At 37.8% G+C, this 24,557-nt stretch overlaps 1 long non-coding RNA gene across 1 annotated transcript in view; it reads left to right on the plus strand.

Moving 5' to 3' along the window:
• The first annotated feature begins 2,851 nt into the window (after window positions 1-2,851).
• LOC143963778 (uncharacterized) overlaps window positions 2,852-24,557 on the plus strand; it is a 52,952-nt gene continuing 31,246 nt past the window's right edge. The window contains exon 1 of the long non-coding RNA XR_013271040.1: window positions 2,852-3,074. This is a non-coding gene — a long non-coding RNA (uncharacterized LOC143963778). The remainder of the gene's footprint in view (window positions 3,075-24,557) is intronic.

Raw genomic sequence — 24,557 nt, forward strand, 5'->3', positions numbered from 1 at the left:
TGTATTATGGACCCGAAAATTCATAATAGCTGCGAGTGATTTTAAAGGACTTTTTTTCTGCATAAATGACACTTTGTGCAGGGACAGTTCTAAGCACCAGAAACATGCGCCCCTTCACAGGCATACTATAGACACCCCCCAGGTATATTACACTTTTATTGTTTCACTTTAATCATTATTAAAATCACTGCTCCCGAAAAAACTGCAGTTTTTAAAACTTTTTTTTGCATTGATACATGTCCCCTGGGGCAGGACCCAGGTCCCCAAACACTTTAGATTTTGAACGTTGGAGTCCCATAGACTTTAATAGGGTTCTAAAGTTCACACAAAGTATGCTATATACTAGAGATGAGAGTAAAAGTATTCTCGCGCCTACCAATGTGTCCTAAAACTAGTGGGGTTGCAGCAAAACACCGGCAGGGGTATACACCCTCCCCAGATTAAGTGATAGTGATTAAGAAATGGTGTTGCGCTCCGACTACTTAGATCTAATTAAATTAACATGTACTCAAGTGACAACCAAAACAGAAATAAACTAAAATGTGAAACTGCATGTTTAAATAAGCTCAGACAATGTGCATAAATATTAAAGTGCAATAAACCAGGTCACATTGTGCGCTTGACAAAAAACTTGATATGAAAAATCCTCTATAGATGACAGTGAGATGATATTAAGTATATATCCAAATATATAAATGATATGAAAAAAAAAAAAAAAAAAAAAAAAAAAAAAAAAAAAAAATAAAAAAAAAAAAAAAAAACACAACTGAGTGTCGTTATAAAAGTGCAAAACAGATCAAAGAATACACAAAATACTAATAATCCATGTGTAGTGTATCACGTGTCTGAACAAAATACTAATAGTCCATAAGCAGTGAAATGTGTGTTTGAGCAAAAATTCCAAAAACAAAAATAAGGTGAACTATAGTTATATGGAGAGCATATCCATTTAGTGATAAAATGCGTCCATTTGATGATCAACAAGGCAGTATCCTGCGTGCTCCAAAAGCAGGGGGTGGATTCCACCAGTGCTCCTATGCGTATAATATCCTCACACTAGGTGCAGTAATTACCTTACCTTACTGCTGTAAGGTAAACAGCATTTCCAAAGTGACGCTTGTTGTCCAATGTAGGTTCAGTAGGTGATGTAATCCTGGACTCTCATTCACCATGGGCACGTTGTAACATGCAGAGAAAGCAAGGGGAACACTCCAATAGTGAAGTACGTATTCACAATTTATTGGGTATAAAACGAAGGTAAGGTACTCACATTTAAAACAATAATAAAAGCACAACTTAAACGAACGCGTGTCACGTTCGCGCTTCCGGACGTCACTTCCGGTGTCCTTACTGGCCAATTGTGTTCCAATTGGCCAGTAAGGACACCGGAAGTGACGTCCGGAAGCGCGAACGTGACACGCGTTCGTTTAAGTTGTGCTTTTATTATTGTTTTAAATGTGAGTACCTTACCTTCGTTTTATACCCAATAAATTGTGAATACGTACTTCACTATTGGAGTGTTCCCCTTGCTTTCTCTGCATGTTACAACGTGCCCATGGTGAATGAGAGTCCAGGATTACATCACCTACTGAACCTACATTGGACAACAAGCGTCACTTTGGAAATGCTGTTTACCTTACAGCAGTAAGGTAAGGTAATTACTGCACCTAGTGTGAGGATATTATACGCATAGGAGCACTGGTGGAATCCACCCCCTGCTTTTGGAGCACGCAGGATACTGCCTTGTTGATCATCAAATGGACGCATTTTATCACTAAATGGATATGCTCTCCATATAACTATAGTTCACCTTATTTTTGTTTTTGGAATTTTTGCTCAAACACACATTTCACTGCTTATGGACTATTAGTATTTTGTTCAGACACGTGATACACTACACATGGATTATTAGTATTTTGTGTATTCTTTGATCTGTTTTGCACTTTTATAACGACACTCAGTTGTGTTTTTTTTTTTTTTTTTTTTTTTTTTTTTTTTTTTTCATATCATTTATATATTTGGATATATACTTAATATCATCTCACTGTCATCTATAGAGGATTTTTCATATCAAGTTTTTTGTCAAGCGCACAATGTGACCTGGTTTATTGCACTTTAATATTTATGCACATTGTCTGAGCTTATTTAAACATGCAGTTTCACATTTTAGTTTATTTCTGTTTTGGTTGTCACTTGAGTACATGTTAATTTAATTAGATCTAAGTAGTCGGAGCGCAACACCATTTCTTAATCACTATGCTATATACTAGCTCCGTCGAATCTTCTTTATACATTCGACAGACACCATAAGCCTTCAAAGACAGATTCGACTATAATAAATGTGGATTTTCGGATGAAAACAAAATAAATAAAAACGAATTTTGGGAGTAACTAAATCAATTCATTTTTCGGACGAAAACGAAATTCCAAAACGAAATATTTTACTCTGCACATGTCTACAAATAAGTGAACTGATTTATGAAAACAAAAGAAAAAGCTTTTAAATAATATTCAGAATTGACTAACCTAAATACTGTACAATGTGCTACTTAATAATATGTACGTTACTATATGGAACATCTATTGTCCTGCACATGATAGTATAAAAAAAGTTAAACAAGATTTATACCATGCTCAATATTCTTCCTCAAACTTAAAAAGCATTATTACTTTCATATTTTTTTATTTTACAGGTTATGGACAACATGGCCTGTTTTATATATGTTTTAATGTTAATAATTTACTCCCATCACATTGCAGGCAAGGCATGGGATAAATAGCTAGAAACAAATGTATTTCCTCAATTCTAGACAATGTTCTTATCTCAGAACAACACTCTAAAACATATCTGATCTTGAGCATGCTTCTTTTTTCTCTTTTTTTATTATAGTGACGCATGTCAGATGGATCATTAGTATCATATTTTTCAAGAGCCTATAAAGGTCCCACATTTTTTAACTTGAAAGGCTGGTGTTGACACTGAATGGTGAATGTCTTGGGATATTAAGATCACATAACTGCAGACATGAAATCGGCGTTGGTCGCATTGGTGGGCTGGTTCCTTTTGGCATTAGGTGAGATACCACTGGCAAAACATGGATTTTTACTATTACGTTTTGAGGAACTGAACGAAACATTGAGGTGGTTATTGCTGATCACTGAAAATACTAGATGCCTGGATGACACTTGTTTTGGTACTGACATAGAGAAAAAAATGAAAACTGGGAAAAAAACTTTTTCTTCCCTATATCCTGATCTACATACTTGTGATGGGTTATTGACTTTGTCCGAAAAGTCAAAGGTTCAGCAGCCAGGCAACTAGCATTTAAGAAATTAGCAAGGCCAAGTCTCATATTTCTGTCATGGAAGGTTTAATTTTTAACATTATGCAATGGCTGCATGAACGTTCCACAAAGAAAGTAATGTATGTGCTTTCGGGTAGTATATATGTCCAATCTTTATAGGTACCTCTGTGTCTTCCACATCCTTCTATAACTCAAGTAACCTTCTCTTCATATACAGGTTACTGCCAGGCACTAACACTGGAGGGGTTTCTGATTAGCTGATTGTATTGATATGCAATGAATTAATGAGTTATATACACCATCTATCTAGTGGTGGTTAGTGTAACAGATTACTTCTGAAGATAATTTTCCATTGTGTGCAATCAGGTAATTATTCATTACCCTGAAAAAAAATCTGATAATGAATCCAACTGGTCAGGTCATTTTGCACAACAAAGACTTAGTTGGCATACTACTGAGTCATTCTAAGGCTTCAGCTATGGTCCTTGCCACAACATACACCTTACATTAAGTTTACCAACATACCTGTCCAAGGTTTATGGTGAACTGGGGAACCGATCAGTAAAGTAATGACTATTCCCTGTTGGATAGCGTTCCTTAATAAGTTAAGTTAAGTTTACATTAATAAACCAGAGACTTCTGATCCAGGGAATATCCAATTGCCTTCTGGGGGATCAGAAAGGATTGTGTTCCCTCCCATTGGAGAATGGATGATAGAATTTTTGCTTACCTTCCTCTGGATTAACCGTGGGCATAGGATTGTGTATATGCAGATTTTTCTGTTTTTTTTCTGTTGGTTGAACTAGATGAATTTGTGCCTTTTTTCAACTTGACTAAATATGATGGGGAAAGTCAGCATGTAAAATATGTTGGATGAAACACTATAGGACTGTGTATAGCCATATATATTTGAAACATCCGCTGAGAGAGGGTAACTGAAATTGCTTCAGTCTGCAATATTAGAGTGATTTCGACCCCACCAAAATGTGGAGGGCTCCTTTCTCCATCCATAGTACCTCTGCAAACACTGTTGTTTATATAGCGGTCTTCAGGTCTCACCTGCAGCAAAAGCTGATTAGCACAAGCAATTTTATATATAGTGCCTTGAAAAAGTATTCATACGCCTTGAAATTTTCCACATTTTGTGATGTATTGGGATTTTATGTGATAGACCAACACAAAGTGGCACATAATTGTGAAATGGAAGGAAAATTATAAATGGTTTTCGTAATGTTTTACAAATACATATTTGAAAAAGACTGCATTTGTATTCAGTACCCCTTTACTCTGATACCCCTAACTAAAATCTAGTGAAACCATTTGCCTTCAGAAGTCACCTAATTAGTACATAGGGTCCACCTATGTGTAATTTCCTCTCAGTATAAATATAGTTGTTCTGTGAAGTCCTTGGAGGTTTTCTAGAGAACCTTAGTGAACAAACAGCATCATGAACACCAAGGAACACACCAGACAGGTCAGGGATAACGTTGTGAAGAAGTTTAAAGCAGGGTTAGGTTATAAAAATAATATCCCAAACTTTGAACATCTCACAGAGCACTGCTCAATCCATCATCAAAATATGGAAAGAGTATGGCACAACTGTGAACCTACCAAGACGTCCACCTAAACTGACAGACCGAGCAAGGAGAGCATTAGTTAGAGAAGCAGCCAAGATGTCCATGGTAACTCTGGAGGAGCTGCAGAGATCCACAGCTCAGGTGGGAGAATAACTATTAGTCATGCACTTCACAAATCTGGCTTTCATGGAAAAGTGTCAAGAAGAAAGTCATTGTTGAAAGAAAGCTATAAGAAGTCCTGTTAGCAGTTTGCAAGATTCCCTGTGAGGGACACAGCACACATGAGGAAGAAGGTGCTTTGGTCAGATGAGACCAAAGTTGAACTATTTGGCCTAAAAACAAAATGGCATGTGTGGCAGGAATCTAACACTACAAATGATCAAGGCTACCAGGGGTGATCCACAGTGAAATGAAGCTGGTGTGATGTCATGATCTCTCGATGGGATGACAGGATCTCTTTGGGATCTCTTTAATGTTCCTAGATCTCTAATCCTGAGCTCCTCACATGTCTGCTGTTCCAGTTTTAGTAAATTCCTCCCAATAGCTACTTAACTTCAGCAGAGAAACATCATATTTTCTGCCTTGCCAGACAGAGCTGTGCTGTATGGTAGTGCTGTATAAGTCTTAGGACTGAGGGGACATAAATGCAACTCTATTGGAAGGTAAAACGGCTGCCATGCATGCATTTCATCTGTGGGTTCAGCGATTTCTCTGGAAGTCAGTTTTAGGATACACTAAATGGTTCTTACTTGCAAGTCAATCAGGACATTTTCATAATTTTCTTACATTTCCTTGTGAGGTTTTGTAACACTGTAGAAGATGATTACCAATTATGACATTTAACTTCCTTAACCTTACTCATATTATAGTATGTTGTTTGGTATAACTTGACTACAAATATACAGTCTCTTTAACTCCTATTATCTGGCAATAATTAAAGACATATGCAAATATGTTAGCAATATAGAAGAGAGAGATGGATATGTTTATTCATTTTGGCTGATGCTTAAGCTCCGGAGTATGTATTAGTGTGCTGACTCCAACATGAAATTATCAATGGTCTCCACAATGGTGGGATTCTTGAAAAAGGTATGAGATTGCTGTGGTTTACTAGATAAGTAGATAGATAGACATGTTTATTAAAGTTGCCTTATGGTATGTATACAACTAAAAGCAAGCATATCTTGGCCCATTCATGTTGTTTATCAACAAATGCCCTGTAGTTTCCCAAACATTGTATTTTAATTCTATAGCCGATGGAGAGGGTGATATGCAAATCAATATTTTACTTATCAACAATATATTAAAAAATTATACTCTTTACAACAACCCTTCCCCTTTGTAATGATCCCTTAGACTGGCACAGTGAAAATTAACAGGAATAAGAGATGAAGATTACAGAAGGAGGGGGCTTTATTAGCTTTGATATTGGTCTCCCTCATGCATAGCTATGGCCCTGGGGGACAAAGTTGATAATAACAAAGTTAATAATGAAAACTATTATGTGTGTGACAATGTATCTAAAAATATCTACTTTCAAAAATGTGTACTCAAAAAATGACACTGCTCAGTTAACAAACAATGGAGTTGATTTATTAAAACTGGAGTGTAAAATCTGGTGCAGCTGTGCATGGTAGCCAATCAGCTTCTAACTCCAGCTTGCTCAATTAAGCGTTGATGAAAAACCTGAAAGATGATTGGTTTCTATGTAAAGCTGCACAATATTTTGCACTCTCCAGTTTTAGTAAATTAACCTCAATGGGTCCAAAACCAAGTTCTCAATTTCCACCTTCAAGTGCCATGTGTGCAAAAAAAAATTAAATATAAGAAAATAACATTGTAAAGAAATCCTCTATGTTAAAAATGTGTTATCAACTTGGTTTTTGTTTATTTGGAGAACCTATTTTTTGTTTATTTGGATTGAATAATTTGTGGACTGAGTGGTATCATTTTTTGAGTACAATATTTTTGCATAATATTTTTGAAAGTAGATATTTTTTGATACATTGTTACGCAATGTTATGTATATAACCTTCTTGTTTTAGGTATTTTAAGGCTGCTTTCCTGCTGTTTTCGACCGCTCGCGGGGCACTTTTAACCCCATAAAAGGGGTTAAAAATGCCCATGTTACGGCGTGAAAGGGGTCTAATTGTTTTACACACTCCACAGAGAACATAGTGACTGCAGCTGGATAATTATTTTATTACACCTGTGGGGTTGAGTTATAATATTTATATTTTTTAATAATGAAACTTAAGCTTATGAGATTACTGAGCCTTTTTTATTTCTTATCTTGGATTATAGAAACAAATTTGGGTTTGTGTTGCAGAGATGTAGACAGTGGGAGGGTTTCTAATCTTTTTAAAAAAAAAGTTTTAGTTGCCTTGGTGCTGCCTTGACCAACTGGGTTTAATCATTTTTGAGAATACTAACATGTAAACAAATCAGGTGAGTTAGAGAAAAGGCTACATTCTTTAAGGTTAGTGACTTAAATAATGAAAGATGAATTTATGGATGTTTTATTATAGTTACATTGGTCCAGAATATACCATACCAGGCTGAGCCTCTGGAAACTGAAAATCACTAAAGAAGACACCATCTCCATTTGCTTCTGGGTCCCATTCCGATCAGGTTTCCTGCTGCATTCTGAATACAGGAGGTCGGCCCCTTAGCACAGGAGCCATTTAAGGACTGCTCTGCGTTCTCTGAATGAATGTATTCTCTGATTGGATGAGGTGGAGAACATAACATCACTGCCCTGCCTTTACACCCCATCCAATCATAAAATGCTTTGCATTCATTCAGAAAATTCTGTGAATGGCACCCGTACTGATTCATGTGTTCATAATGCAGCAGGGTAACCACTCGGTACAGGACCTGGGAGCAAGTGGAGATCACTGAAGTAGCAATTTCTTCAGTGATTTCCAACTTCCAAGGACAATGGCCAGGGATAGTATATGCATAGTTACATTGCTCCAAACTGGACCAATGTAACTATGTATAAAATATCCATACCTGGAATTCGTCCCTGAAGAGGATCGGCATATCAGCCAGACAACTAGTATTTTCAGAAGTAGAGGTGATCAATAGTGGCCTCCATATTTCTCTCATGATGGAAACACATTTTGATTTCTATTTTTTCATTCATAGAGATGAACTCTAATTTATGAACTTTATACATTTTATTTTGCTCTGAGCGCTATACCTTTTACCCATGTTATGTACCGAACAATTAGAGTCAGCAGCTTTCTTTACAATTTATTATTTAGCGCAACAAATTTCGTGTTTTCTGCATTTTAATGGGTGTTATACAGTATAACTGAGAGAGCTTGATAAGGGAAGTTTCTTTTACACCTCCAGCTCAGTTTACTATTAGTAGAGAGATAGGTTGCATGAGGGCATGGAGCGGCATGAATTTATGAATGAAGTAGACTGGAACCACTAAAACTGTGTGATGGGAGGGGGGGGGGGGGGGGGGGTTGATGCAGAGCACCCGGAAGCATGTCAATCAGAATGCACAAGGGTTAGTAGAGGTTGAGGGTTGAGGCATTTTCAAAGGTGCTAGCAGAGCTTGAGGCCAAAAATCAAGTCATGATGCAAGCCAGGTCAAGAACAGGAAACAAAAGAGCATCAGGAACAGGTTACAAGTCATAGGTTACAACTGAAGACCATTCGGCTCAAAGACACCAGCATTTAGCATGAGCACACACACCATGAAGCATGCCTGCGAATGGGTGATTTTTTTATGTAATAACATACTCCCAGTTGGACGTCTATGAGCAGGATGGTGCACCGAGAAATGTGCATGAGCCCATGATAACAAGCATGACTTTCCTAATGATGAGATTACTTTTTTAAATATTTTTTTATTTTGTTTAGAAGATACCAACTACAAAGGGTATAAAGAACAGGTACAGTAAACATCCCCCCCCCCCCCCCCCATTCCAGAACACCATTAAACACATCAATAAACAAATCACAGTTCAAGAAAGTCTGATACATAAGCAGGTTGCATCCAGAGCTTACATGGTTATACATGTCGCCACCCCTAAAATCCTCCCCAAACGGATACCCCATTGAACAGGTAGTAGGTATTCAATGCTTACCCGGGAGTCTCCTGTAGTACCTCAACCCAGGGGGACCCAGCAGTTCCCTTATTAGAACTAGTTCCCTTAGGGCTGGCCCTGGGACATCAAGCCAAGGAGACCAGAGTTTCTCGTATTTATTTAATCAACCCCTGTGCTAGTATATACCTGTATAACTCTTCAGAAAGAGCATGTCTGTCATGTGAGTCACCCATGTTTTTACCAATGGGGGAGTCATGGATTTCCATCCCAACAAAATGACCTTCCTAGCCTGAAATATGGATCTGGAGAAGGCCACTGTTGTTGTTTTCCACAGGAATCTCTTATTCAGGGATTCCAAGTAAACAGTGAATGGGATTCAAAGGGACATTCACCTGGAACACTTTATTAAGCGTGGAAAGGATCTCACTCCAGTAGTGGTGCAGCTTTTGGTATTGCCATATGAGATGAATAAGATCCTCCAAAGCTCAAGTCTACCCATCTTGTTAAGCTTTGCTGGGGTGTAATGCACTATGAGTAGAATATAAAGTGGGATGACTTTTTAAAGGAAGTGTGTATTTTTTTTTTAACACAATTGGATGATCAAAGTGAACATAGCTTCAATTTGCTAAATGAAATGGTTCCAGACAAGTGGTCCATGGGCCCATCTGCTATTGGGCCCCATTGAGATAGCAGAGTGCTCTCTGCATTCCAGCACCTGGCACTGAAAAAGAGACTGTAATGTGTGTGGAGTTATTACACTAATGGGAGGGACGTGAATTTAACTTTCACTGGATGACCAGTGCCACCAATGCAGGGGAGGGATGGGGGTTAATTTTCACTGCCACTGACCACCAATGGAAGGAGGGGGTGTTAAATTTCACTTCTAGAAAATCACCAATGCAGGGGGGTTAAATTTCACTTCCATTGACCATCAATGTGGAGGGGTTAATAGTATTGATACCAATGTTGAGGGCTATTATTGCATCCACTGAGACCAATGTTGGTGGCTATTATTGTGTTCACTGACTCCAAATCTGGGGGTTATTATTGCATCCACTGACAGCGATGTTGAGGATTATTATTGCATCCACTGATACTAAAGCTATGGGTTATTATTGTGTCCATTATCACAGATTCTGGGGGTTATTATTGTGTCCACTGAGTCCAAAGTTTGTGATTATTATTGCATCCACCAACATCAATGCTGGGAGTTATTATTGCATTCACTTACACCAATCCTAGCAGTTAATATTGTGTTAACTAGGGATGGGCGAATGGTTCAGCCTGAGCATTATTTCGGGCTGAAACTTTGGTTGTTCGGAAGTTCTGCGAACACCGAACAATATGCGGTGTTCGGGGCAAATTCGAAAGCCGCCGAAACACCATTAAAGTCTATGGGACACTAACATGAAAAATCAAAAGTGCTAATTTTAAAGGCTTATATGCAAGTTATTGTCATAAAAAATGTTTGGAGGGGACATGTATCAATGCAAATTTTTTTTTTATTATTTTGTCAGGTCTCAGAATGTCAGGTTTGTCGAATTGTCAATAAATTGTCAGGTCTCGGCAATATAGATAAAACTCATTGAAAAAAAAGAGCATGGGATCACCTCCCCCCCAGTCCAATTCTAGGCCCTTCGGGTCTGGTATGAGTATTAAGGGAACCCCCGAACCAAAATAAAAAAAATTGCAATCAGGTTTAAATGACAATTTTCCCCCCAGGCACAACATTTAAAGAAATATTTCATTTTTATTGGTTCACTTTAAGCATTAAAAAATCCACTGCTCCTGAAAGAACAGCAGTTTTTTTTTTTAAAGTTTGCATTGATACATGTCCCCTGGGGCAGGACCCGGGTCCCCAAACACTTTTTATGACAATAACTTGCATATAAGCCTTCAAAATGATCACTTTCGATTATTCATGTTCATGTCCCGTAGACTTTAATGGTGTTCTGACAAATTTTTTGCTTGCCCGCATGTTCTGCTGCGAATGGATCCGGGGGTGTTCAGCTCATCCCTAGTGTTAACTGACACCAGTGTCTGGGGTTATTACTGCATCCTCTGATACCAATGTTGGGGGTTATTATTATGTCCATTGACACCAATTCTGGGGTTATTATTGAACTCACTAACACTGATAGGGGGGACATTATTGCATCCACTGACATCAATGTTGATGATTATTATTGCTTTCACTGACAACAATATTTGGGTTATTATTGTGCCCACTGACACCAATGCTGGGGGTTAATATTGCATCCACTGACACCAATGTTGGAGGTTATTTTTGTGTAAACTGGCACCAATGCTGTGGAATATTATTGCACTCACAGACAATAATTCTCTTGGTTATTGTACTCCCAGAATCAAAATCGTTAGTGTTGAGAGGAAAAAATTTGCTGCTATTGTGCAACCTGTGGAAGCGCTGATGGTCACACTTGAGGCCCTCTAAGGCCATTTCTGTTTCAATATGTTTATTGCTTTCAAGTAAAAAAAAACAGAAAGAAACATTTTCCAGAGATAAGTCAGGTTATAGTATTTCTCTACACAACCACGCATAAGACGTCAAGGACCTTAATGCACACTCAGTACATTTAGGATAAATTTAGTACGGTGCAATCATCAGTAAAGTGATAATATAACATACATAAAACTCATTATAAGTGTAAATACAAAACAAAAAAAAAGCAGTCACTTCCAGTGCTAAGGTGTCTTCTGAAGTAGAGGGCAACAGGGAAAATGGTAAAATGGTGTCCCAAGACTGGGTGGATGCTGCTTTCCTCAGATTGGGTAATCCAATGGAATCTACAAGAAAAACAAAATGGAAGGCGAACACACGTAGTGCATTACCAATGATAATTTAATGAGTAAAACATTCATAAAAAGTGGGCACCCACAAAGTGCAACTCTCAATAAGCCCTAAAAAAACGCACTGCATGGATATGTGCAGGACCAATCACAGGGTATAGCTGACATGTTTCAGGAGTGCACCCCCTTCCTCAGTGCTAGGCTGATCAGGACCACCAAATGCAAAGGCTTTTATAGGGAATTGTATCATTCTCTATAAAAGTGCTTGCTTATGGTGGCCCTCTATGATTTTCAAGTTGACTAGCACTGATCTAACCCCTAACAATTCAACCCCAGCATCTTTATGCCCTATTTGAATCTTCTTATCTTGATTGCATGTAACTCATATCTCATTTAAATGTCAACCAGGAAATGTCATGTTGTCTTGATTCCTTGTAACTCATATCTGATTTAAATTACAACCAGGGAATTTGTATCACTGTCAAATATTGACTTCAACTTAATTATAAGACACACAGCTTGTGATGTCATTAATTACCAATGTTATGCGTTACAAAGATCATTGTATGGTTTGTACTAAATGGAAAGATCTTGGGTCACATATTCAATTTGGATGCTGATGCACAAACATTGAAGGTCTTCGAGTATTACAAGCACCCCACTCGAAGAATGAAGCCTTTGGTGGTCTACACATTAATGGGTTTTATGCTTCTGGCAGCAGGTGAGGGATTGTTCAGGGTGTAAGGTGATTCTTTTTACTTCAGAGTTTTATTGAGTGCTGGAATTTTGCAGCCAATAGAAATTCAACACGCTGGAAGGAAGGCTCAAGATAATCCTATGGTGCATTATGCATTTATTTATTTAAAATAGTAATTATATACTATTTATGTTTCATATATATCTATCTGTCTATATATGTGTATAATTTTGTTTGCTCATTATTACATATTTTATGATCCCTTATTTAACACATTTGTTCTATACTTGGTTTTTTTTTTCAATGACACATTGCAATTGCTTAGTGTGCCATATTATTTGTATATACTGCATAATTCAAGTACTTTTAATTCTTGGTTATCTGTCTTCTTCATCAATCATAACTATACATTTTGGTTGCTACACAACTGAAAGCTATCCAGCTTATGTATATCCAGTTAATACTTCAACTCAACTCCTACCAATTTTTTATTATTTTTTAAATTATTATTATTATTAAATTATTCCTCCCTATAACCCTACCAATGAACTGTAATGCCCTGTACACACAATCGGAAATTTGGCCCGCAAAAGTCCAGTGTGAGCTTTTGGTTGGAAAATGCAACCGTGTGTATGCGCCATCTTACTTTTGCTGGGCAAAATTCCCACCAGAAAATGATTGAGATTTTTTTGGTCAGAAAAAGTTCCAATCGGAAATTCCAATCGTCTGTACCAATTCCGATGCAAAATTCCTATGCATGCTTGGAAACAATTTGACGCATGCTCGGAAGCATTGCATTTCATTTTCCTGGCTCGTCGTAGTGTTGTACGTCACCGTGTTGTTGACGGTCAAAAGTTCCACAAATTTTTGTGTGACTGTGTGTATGCAAGCCAAGCTTGAGCGAAATTCTGTCGGAAAGACCATCCAAGCTTTTTCTGATGGAAATTCCACTTGTGTGTACAGGGCATCAGGCTTTGCACTCCTTTTGTTTTGATACACCTTGAATGTACATTTAGCTAAATTTTCTGCAAAGGACAAGGAACATGCTTTGTGTCTGGAGGAAATGAGATTTAACCTCTGCATACGAAACTACTTCTTCACAGTCAGAGCCATAAAAATGTGGCATAGACTTCCTCAGGAGCTAATTTAAGCAAGCTCAGTTTGTTGTTTTAAAAAAATGCTGGAAACATTCCAAAATCCATTATAACTAGATATTATCATTTGTATGTAATAATACTAGAGTTTGTTGACCCAGGGAATATCTGAGGAAATCAGGGAGGATTTTTTTTGCCCTGCACCATGTTTTATAAACATTTATTTAGCCTTAAATGCTCTACACATGATCGGATTAGGTCCGTCCGGCCCAGTTGGTCGGGAAATCTTTCCAACATGTTGGAAAATTGGGTCGGACAGAGATTCCGACGGAATCAGTCCGATGCATACCACACACAGTCGGATTATCCGACGACACGGTCCGATAAGACTCATTCCGACAGATTCTCCGACCGTGTGTACAAGGGCTTACTCTGGATCAGTTCTGAGTATAGGATTATACATATGGTTTTACATTTATTTATTTATTTGTTTTATTGGTTGAACTCAGTGGAATTGTGTTTTTTCATTTGAATTTAACCTATGTAGCTTTTAGGCACCTGAAATATATTTAGCTGATTTAAACTGAAGGTTCAGGCTGGGTTCACACTAGAACACGCAGCGGCTCACAGCAGGAGTCTAGTGCATCTCCATTCAGCGTTTCAGTTCCCATTTCAGCAGTGGCGGCTGGTGCTCAAAATTTTTGGGGGGCGCAAACAAACTTCAGAAAAATACTTTAAAAAAAAACATCAACTACAGCCTCACTGTGCCTGTCAAATGCAGCCACTGTGCCATCAATTGCAGCCACTGTGCCATCATATGCAACCACTGTGCCCATCATATGCAGCCACTGTGCCCAGCAAATATATATTCTTCTACATATTTTTAGAAAAGAATTGCAATAAGAAAATATTGACTCGACTGTGCAAAAGTTATAGCGGCTCCAAAATAAGGAATAGATTTATGGCATTTTTATGGCATTTTTTTAAATAATTTTTTTACTAGTAATGGCAGCGCTCTGTGATTTTTAGTGTGACTGTGACATTGCGGCAGGCAGTTCGGACACGTTTGACACATTTTTGGGACCATTGACATTTGTACAGTGATCAGTGCTATAAAAATGCACTGATTACTGTATAAATGTCACTGGCAGGGAAGGGTTAACACTAGGGGGCAATCAAGAGGTTAAATATGTTCCCTCACTGTGTTTTTCTAACTGTGGGGGGATATGACTGACTAGAGGAGACGACATATTGCTGTTCCTACTTAGTAGGAACACACGATCTGTCTCTCCTCTCCTGTCAGAACAGGGATTTGTGTGCTGGACATTGCGGGCACCAGCCATGAACGTTGGGGCAGATATACAGCTATGGCGATTCGTGGGATCGTTCCGACCTGCTGCAGTATAATAACAGTGACTGGTCGGCAAGTGGTTAAGAAACTGCACTAGAGCTACAGCAGGTTCACTGACACTGTGTTGTCAGCTACTGGAATAAGGTTTTGGGATGGCATTCAAAATAAATGGCACCACAGTGAACTGTGGTTCTTTGTTACTGTGCCTTTTGGTAATTCCCAGTAAAATTATTATTTTACCATGCTTTACCAAAGAAAAAATTTAAATAGATGCTTAATGTGCAATCATTTTTATGTTATCAAAGAAGTTGTCAATACTTTCATATGTTTTCTTGCATTTAATAAATATTTTATTTAATTTTAATCTTTTAATTTTATTTTTATATGCTCCGTTTTATCATTGATAAAAATAATTGATCTTAAGATACTTTATGATCCAAAGATGACACCATTGGGATGTCTGTAAAACTCATTATATAAAGAAAAGTTCTAAAAATATTTTGCTCTTGGTACAGTCATGGGAAAAAGTATTTGCCCCCTCCCTGATTTTTTCTTTTTATGTGTATTTGTCAGACTTAAATGATTCAGATCATCAAACAAATTTTAATATTACACAAAGATACGCTTCCTGAAGACGTTAATAATGAAACGTACGTTGGAGCAGTACCTTGGTCACATTTTTGATGCCATTTCCGGCTTTCTGGTTGTCGGTCTGATGGCCTGGAATGCACGCCATACCCGCTATTGCAGAAGGGATACACTGACCGATCGGAGAGTGGTCTCAAGGCGAGCAGTCCCAGTGGCGGGTCAGGCACACGATTATGTAAGGAGCGATTTGGCTGTCTGTTTTATACATTTTTTACTAAAATCAGTATCACGCTATGGATTTTTTTTGTGCTCTTTTATATACATACCGCCTGAGTCTGTGAAGGGGGACGTTTTATCCTGTGTTATTTCCACCAGCATCCATATGAGCAGGCATTTACCTGTACAGGCGTTGTTTGACTTACTTTTTAATTAAAGTGGTCAAACAAATCTGGTAATCAGTTTGGACTCGTTATCTTCACGAGTGGTGTGGTGCTGCTTTTTAGGTGGAGGGAGTCACAAGCCCTTTGGATCTGCTGTTATACCACAATCTACATTATTTTCATTTGCACTTCGGTCATCTGAGTATTTTCATTAAGGAATTCGCAAAGACACTTTTATTGGGACTTTCTTTGAATGTTAAACTAGTCTTTGGTGTTATTTATATATTTTTTTCTATGGTGATGAGATCACAATTGGAAGATTTATTATTGATGTCATTTTATATTGTTGATTTTGAGTATTGACATGTTCTAAATAATTTACACTTTTAGAGCACCCCTAAAATCATTCTCACTATTCAGTAAGGTGTTTTTTCTTTCACTTCACTTGTATAGGGTGCAGCTCTTTTGTATGTTTTTTTCTTTATTATATTGTTCAAAAAAAAAATTTATTTTTTATTTTATTATTTCATTTATTTTCACACAGTGCGGAGTTTGTGCAGTTGTGGTTTAATTGCTTTTTCACATTACACAAAGATAACCCGAGTAAATACAATATGTAGTTTTTAAGTGATGATTTAATTTATTAAGTTGAACACATGTTGAATACAGAAATCACTTAAATAGAAGAACCCAGAACAACATCTAAAGAACTGCAGGGCTCCCTTTCCTCATGATTCAACAATAAGAAAGAGACTAGGTAAAAATGGCATCCATGGGAGAGTTCCAAGGCGAAAGCCACTGCTGACCAAAAAGAACACGAAGGCTCATCTCACAGTTGCCAAGGAAAAGCTCAATTATCACCAAGACTTTTGAGCAATTATTCTGTGGACTGATGAGACAAAAGTTAAACTTTTTGGAAGGTGTGCTTCCCATTACATCTGGCATAAAACTAACACAGAATTTCATAAAAAGAACATCATGCCAACTGTCACACATGGTGGTGGTAGTGTGTTGGTCTGGGGCTGCTTTGCAGCTTCAGGAACTGGACGACTTGCCATTATTGATGGAACCATGAATTCTGATATCTACCAAAAAACCCTGAATGAGAATGTCCTCAAGCGCATTTGGGTAATGATCCGGAACACACCAGCAAGTTCGCCTCTGAATGGATCAAAAAAAATAATTAAGGTTTTGAAGTGGCCTAGTCACAGTCCGGACTTAAATCCGTTTGAGATGCTGTATCATGACCTTACATAGGACGTTCATGCTGGAAAACCCTCCAAGGTGGCAGAATTAAAACAATTCTGCAAAGAAGAGTGAGCCAAAATTCCTCCACAGTGATGTGAAAGACTTTTTGCCTGTTATCACAAACACTTGATTGCAGTTGTTGCCACCAAGGGTGGCACAACCAGTTTTTCGGTTTAGGGGGCAGTTACTTCTTCACACAGGGCCAGGCAAGTTTTGACAGTTTTTTTTACCCTTAATAAATTAAATCAGCATATATAAACTGCATTTTGTATTTACTCTGGTTATCTTTGTGTAGTATTAAAATTTGTTTGATGATCTGATCCATTTAAGTGTGACAAATATGCAAATAATCAGGAAATACTTTTTCACAGCACTATGAAAAAAAGTTACAGTACATTCACATGACCACACAGGTGTGTGACCTGTAGCAGCCAGCTGTCATATTTGTACTCTGCACAAATCAAGGCCTTCCCCAATCTCTTTGCATTACCCTCATCTGACGAAGAGGGGAAAGAACAGCTGTAGAGAACAAACTGTAGTTAGGCACAAATATGACCATGCAGTGTAATAGTAAAGAAGTTATTGAAAAATTTATAAAATGTATACAAACCGTATGGATTGACATCCCTGTAGAATTCAATCTATTAAAAATTGGAAATAGCACAAAACAAACAAACATAAAGTTATAAAAAACAATCCTGGTGGTTGCTCAGAGGGATAAAGATTCCTAATAAATCATCAAGTGATGAACCGTAAATGTGGATAAATCATATTCTCCAATGTAACTGTAAGAGTTAGTTCTCAATAGGGCTGCTGTATGATGCAGTATAGCCCAAATTAATAGCTGTAATACATGGAGATTCCAGAGCTGTCTTGGTGTATCCAAATAATCTCCGATGGAGAGGTATATTGGGAGTATATCTCAGCTGGTGGTGGTGATTAATGTGACAGGGCTACGGAAGGCAATAAAGCAATAATGAATGCCTGTCAAAGAAAATATATCACGATACTGCTCAGGAATAAGATATTCATCCAAAAAGTTGTAGTAGATATATATGAAGAGTGAGATATCAGCATCAAGGCAACAAGAGATCAAGTCAGCAGGCAGAGTAAGTCCAGAAAGCAGACCAAAGTCAGTAACAGCCAGACAGTGCAGTACAGAATCATCCAGCAAAGATAAGTCCAGTAAACCAGGCAGATAGGTCAGAGAGATTAGATGAACAAAGTTAATGCAGGAGCAAAGGCAAATCCAGAAGAAAGCCAGGTGCTGGGTATCTGGTTTATCTTACAGTCAGCTTTAGGATATATCAGATGATTCTTATTTGCAAGATAATCAGAACATTTTCATATTTTTTTTTACATTTCCTTGTGTGAATTTGCAATGTAGAAGATGATTATCATTTATGACTATTAACTTCCTTGACTTCATCATATTTCTATATGATGCCTTGTATAACTTGTCTTCACATATTTTCTATAACATATCTGACAATAACTTAATCAAGATAGTTACAAAGATCACAGCAATATAAGGGAGAGAGATAAATATGTTTATTCATTTTAAATGATATCTAAGCACGGGTGATTACCTTCAAGTACTGGTGTGTTGGCTCCAACATGAAGCCACCAACGGTTCTCACAATGGTGTGATTCTTGCGAACGGTAAGAGACTGCTTGGGCTTAATATGATAGATGGATAAATAGTAATAAGTTTGTGGAATGGACTATTATTTCTGGGGCACCGCATCCAGTTTATCAAATTATTAGTATGGAACCCAATTACCATAGCAGACTTTTAACCTCCCTGGCGGTACGATTATTTCGGATTTTAGGTGCTAAAAGCGGTACCATTATTTTGCATGAAAATTTGGCGTTTTATATTGTAGGCCTGCAATTCTTAGGAATAACTCTCTTAAATCTGTCCAAACCAGAGTCTAGCAGACATCCCGGGTATGATAAAGTTTGAAAAATGAAATCATAAATTATAATATAATAAATAATTATAAATAATTGTACCAAATAATAATATAACAATAATAAAAATTATTCAATAATGTAATCAAATCAAAAAACACTGAAATTTGCTCAGTTGCAGAATTGTCACTGTCATTACTTTTCAGTATTTGATGACGGATCTCCCCACAAATCGCTATCGCTGAATTCTGCGAGTGATTCCAATTTATTATCGCTGTTTTCTAGCTGGTCTAAAACCATTTTTGATGTAAAGGGACAGTTTTGGTTGCTATGGACAATCTCCAGTTTCCAGGCATAAAGAACAGTTTTTATTACATAAAACTGCATGCAGGACACTGGGCAGACCACTAGGGACAACGGGGATGTGAAATATTTACATACAGCAATGTAATCTGTAAGATTACAGTATACTGTATGTTTACTGTTTGTTTCACTTTTTGAATTTGGCGCCGATCTCCGTCCCCGTGCGTCGCAACGCTCGCAGGGCACGGAGATCGGCGATGTGATGCATCGAGCGAGTCACGGCTCGCTCGTACAGCGGGGAGACAACGCTGGATCCGAGGGAGAAGGCGAGTAAACGTCCTCCTGGATCCAGCGATGCAGTCCCGAGTCTGGCTCGGGGATACCGCTTTTGGTATGAAAATTCCACCCCGAGCCAGACTCGGGAATACCGTCAGGGGGGTTAAGGGACCCACAAATGGCTGGCCACAGACTCAGGAGTATTATAAAAGGAAATACACAGGTACCATAACAAAATAGATTTATCAGAGAAGGGGACAGACTAGCAAAAATCCTTAAGGTTTATATGCTACTGATGCTCATGATCTGCAGTCCCCAGTAAAAATAAAAATGTTACTTTCCTGTTAATACATGTTAGTCTCCATTCATGCCACAGATTTTGGTGGATGCAATATTTGGTTCTCATTGAGCATAAGGCACTGAACCCTTCAGCCCGCGATAGCCCAAGGTTGACTATGTTTGCCGGATTTCTCCTCTTTGGTACCCCAGCACTTGTCCTTTGTATTTTTTATAGTGACCAGATTTTTGTAGAAATTAAAAATTTTAATTGAATCCTTAAGAAGCGGAACAATTTATGAGAAATGTTTTGAGATAAATCTCCACTCTGCTGCTGCATTAGCAGATTCTGCCAAGATAGTAGTGTGTCACAGGACCATATGTATTGAATCTTGAATAATAGGGTGTTGGAGAGTATGTGTGTCAATACTTGGGTATAGCAAAATCTGTAAAAAAAACTAAAACTTATATTAAAATACATTTTAATATGACTCTAATAATAATAAAAAAGTTTATCTTATATGGTGTAATGTGAGGGCTCCTTAAATGTCCATTATGGTAATTAGGTTCTCTATTAATAATTTGATAAACTGGATTTGGTACCCTAAAAATAATAGTCCAGCAATCTCTTAACTTTTTCATGAATCCCACTATAGTGACGACTTTCATGACTCCCACCATATTGAAGACCATTTTTGGCTTCATGTTGGAGTCAGCTTACCAATACTTGATGACATTTACAACTGCTTAAAGCGGTGTTCCTCCCCCCAAAAAAATTGCTTATGGGGACCCTCTGATGTAAGTGGGTGCTAGTGCAGACACTCTGATGTAAGGGGGACGCTGTTGGGGACACTCAAAATTAAAGTGGGCTGGTCTGGGTGAAGTCCAGGGCCAAATTTTTGTCCCAGTTCAGCCCTGTATAGAATTAAAAACTGTTATTCAAAGTACTTAGAAAAAAAAGCATGGGATATCAATTAAAGTAGTTCTAAAGACTGAAGGTTTTTTTACCTTCAAACAATATATACATGAAGGTAAAAAAAAATCAATATACACCTCCCCCCGCAGCCCACTGTAATACTTACCCGAGCCTGATTGCAATCCAATAGATGTGCATGAGAGTGGCTTTTCTCCTGGGTTTCTGGCTCCGCATTGGCCACTAGCTCCCACAGCTGTCAATCACAGCGAGTGAGAAGGAAGTGGGGAATGGGGCTGGGCCCCATGGATGCACAGAGCAGGGCTCGGGAGCAAACACACATGAATTGAAAATTAAAACAAATGAGCAGCAGCTTAATGTGAGATATACCCCATTGACAACGTCACATATGACAAAGCGCGTCTAAAGGAGGATACATGCTGACGTTACCACACTGTTTCATTAGGAGGATGGGAGATTATTTGTAGCCGGCCAGCTTCATTTTTATGCGTAAATTTTAAATGATTTATAATGTAAGTGCAATATTGTTTTTTATCTAAATAAACAACTAGTTAGGCAATATTACAATATAGGTTCACTGCTGAGTGAGTTACTGAACTAAAAGGTCCTGGTTTGAACGGTGCCATACGTGTCTGAGATATCCATGCAGCCATCTATCCAGAGTTTATCCCCAAGGTCTTCTGTGCAATCAATGGCCTTGGCCGGGGCTATAGCAGCATGCCTGGTTTTGCTTGCCATCTGGTAAGCGAGTTTTTCCAAAGGTGGTGGTTCACTTTGTTTTATGAGCTCACTGTGATGGTAATATTAGAAAAAACTGGTCTAGTATTCCACAATTTTATGCCTATAGAGAGATGATGATCGTTTCTGCAATCAAAAATGTATATATTGGACTGTGTTAGCATGGCTTCTTTTTTCTAAACACACATAAAATTTCCCATAGCAAATGGCTAGCTATGGGAACACTCATAAAAGAGGAGGAGCCAGGAGAGCCATCTGGGGACCCTAGAAGGGGAGGATCAGGACTGCTAAACTATTACACAGAACAGGTAAATACAATTAAAAAAATGTATATCACTTTAAAAGCAGGCATATCTTGGCACATTTTTGCTAATCATTAGCATTTTCTCTATTGTTTACCATGGAGTTCGTATATATGGTAACACTGTAATTTGTAGAGTAAAAAAAGCGCAGATGAACCCACTTATTGAAGTAAGGGGGTCTCTCAATCTGGTGAGTTCTCATGAAAACAGATGCTTATAATCACAAAAGTGGCATGAAGGGGAGATGGATTAACACAGAGAGTCTGGTACATTGTGGAGTTTGCTGCATGGCTTGGAGGCGTGGACTTTCTGTTTATGATTTTCTTCATGTTAACTGGAAGGAATTAACTGGAAAGAATTTATGTTTTATGATACACAAGAATGCACTTCTACCTGTTAAAGTTGGTAAAGTAAAGTTATATATAAGTTGTATATTATTTCTTTAAGCATCGGAGATATCATAGTGATATTAAAACACAGCAGCTAGGGATTTTATGACCTTTAGGAGTGCACGAGGTATTCACAAAGATATAAAAAATAAACAGAGTTTAGGCTTACAAAATAGAGTATTAGTGTTTATGTTACAGGAGGGGTAAAGCTGGCTTTAAAATTTGTAGAATTCTGTTAAAATTTTCATACGTATAATTTTTGTACAAATTTACTACAAATTTGACCCAATTATGGGGCAATACTTATTTATTTGGTCTATTTACAGTATCTATCTATCTATTTTAAATAGTAATTATATTATTTATGTTGTTCTTTAAAATCATATAAGGCCAAAGGGTCACCTTTGGCATCCGAAAGCTACAAATAATGGTAAATGTAGAAGTGTGATCAGGGCAGCTAAAGTTGATTATGAGAGATCTATTGCGGAGGAGTGTACAAGCAAGTCCCCAAATTTTGACCAAACATATCAATAGTAAAAAAGCTAGGTCGTAACATGTTGGCCGCATAAAAGATGACTAGGAAAAGTTGGTCACGTATGACTGGTTGAAAGAAACTGTATTGAATATATTCCTCAGTTTATGCAAATGGAAAGGAGGGCTTTAATAAACAAGACAATAATGTTAATAACATTATATTTAATGTACTCTTGTGGCTAACAAAAAACAGTATTCAAAATAGACTAGAAAATAGACTAGAAAAAAGACTAGAAAAACACCAGGACCAGATTGAATGGCTTACACCCAAGAGTTCTCAAGGAACTTAGCCATGTTTTAGTCAGACCGTTATCCCTAATTTTCACAGACACATTACTGGCTGGAATAATACCAGCAGATTGGCAAAAAGCTAACATGAGGACATAAGCTGTAATCTGGAAGGTCTGTGGATGTAGTGCATCTAGATTTTGCTAAGGCATTTTGGCATTTTATACATTATCCCATAAATGCAATATATGACAGCTTATATATTGCCCTTAGAGCGTTTGGCTTCATTTATGTTTGCTTTTCAACAGCTACAGAAAATACCTATTGATCTGCTGTGTCCTTGTCGCTTCCTGTAAATTGAACTGATGTTGCAATCAATGTTCCTTCCAAGTTATATTTGTAAATTCCTAAATAATACCTTTGCCTTTCCATTAGACTGCATTCACTTGATTTTAGGCATTTTCTGCATTTTCTTGCATTTTTATTTGCGCGTTCTTTGCATGGGTATGCTACTGTAAAAATAAATCTTTGGATGACCACAATGGGGTAGAATTACTAAAGGCAAATAGACTGTGCACTCTGTAAGTGATGTAAATCTGCAGAGCTTTACCATATTTACTAAGCTCTGGGGAAAATAAGTACAACTGCACTTGCATAGTGCACAGTCTATTTAACTTTAGAAACACCACCCCCCCCCTCCCCTTTTATTTCTACTGATGGTCAAACTTATTCAAAAGTATATCTAAAGCCAAAACATTTCTAAAAAAATTAATAAATAAATTACATAGTTAGTGAGGTTGAAAAAATACATTAGCCCATCTAGTTAAATACCCAGTAAAGCATGATCCAATTCGCTCCAGTGAGGGAAAACTATTCCTTCCTGATCCCCAGATCAAATACATGAATAGTAGGGCATTCTTGAAACCTATGCCAAGTTTTGTTGCTATTTGTGTCCATTTGGGAATATTTTTCTTCACTACCTTTCCTGTAAACACAACAGTAAGTGCAGTAACATTTCTTCAAAGTGATGAAAATCTTCACCAGAACACATTTCACCAATTGGATGATTTCCCCACCAAACAAACACAAACAGCAATGAAAGCAAAGTGTGGCCTTTGAAGAAAAGGTGGAGGTCTAAAGATGAGGGCTGTGGAGGAAGGTGTGTGTAGAGGTGAGGACTGGGGATGGGTTACAGAGATCAGAACTTCAGAGGGGTGTAAAAGTGACATGTGGATAGGGGATGCAGAGGTGAGCATAAAACACTACTGGATCCTGCACCTTGTGTGTAGCACATTCTTGACCCCTGTGTGTACTGCGCTCCCGAACCTTCCATCCTGTGCAAAATGCACTCCTGCACCCAATCCTGAACACTGCACCTTTTGTGTCATGCACTCTGTGCATGTTGCAATCCTGAATCCTGTACCATCTGTGTCTGTGTAATGCACTCTTTGTATAGTGTAATCCTGAATCATTTGCATAATGTGCATAGCACATTATTGAACCCTGCTGTCTGTGCGTAGCGCTCTCTCCTGAACCTTCCATTCTGTG

This window comes from Lithobates pipiens, unplaced genomic scaffold, assembly GCF_037356315.1.
Source record: "Lithobates pipiens isolate NorthernLeopardFrog02 unplaced genomic scaffold, aLitPip1_a1.2 Scaffold_8, whole genome shotgun sequence".
In the NCBI taxonomy this organism is placed as follows: Eukaryota; Metazoa; Chordata; class Amphibia; order Anura; family Ranidae; genus Lithobates; species Lithobates pipiens.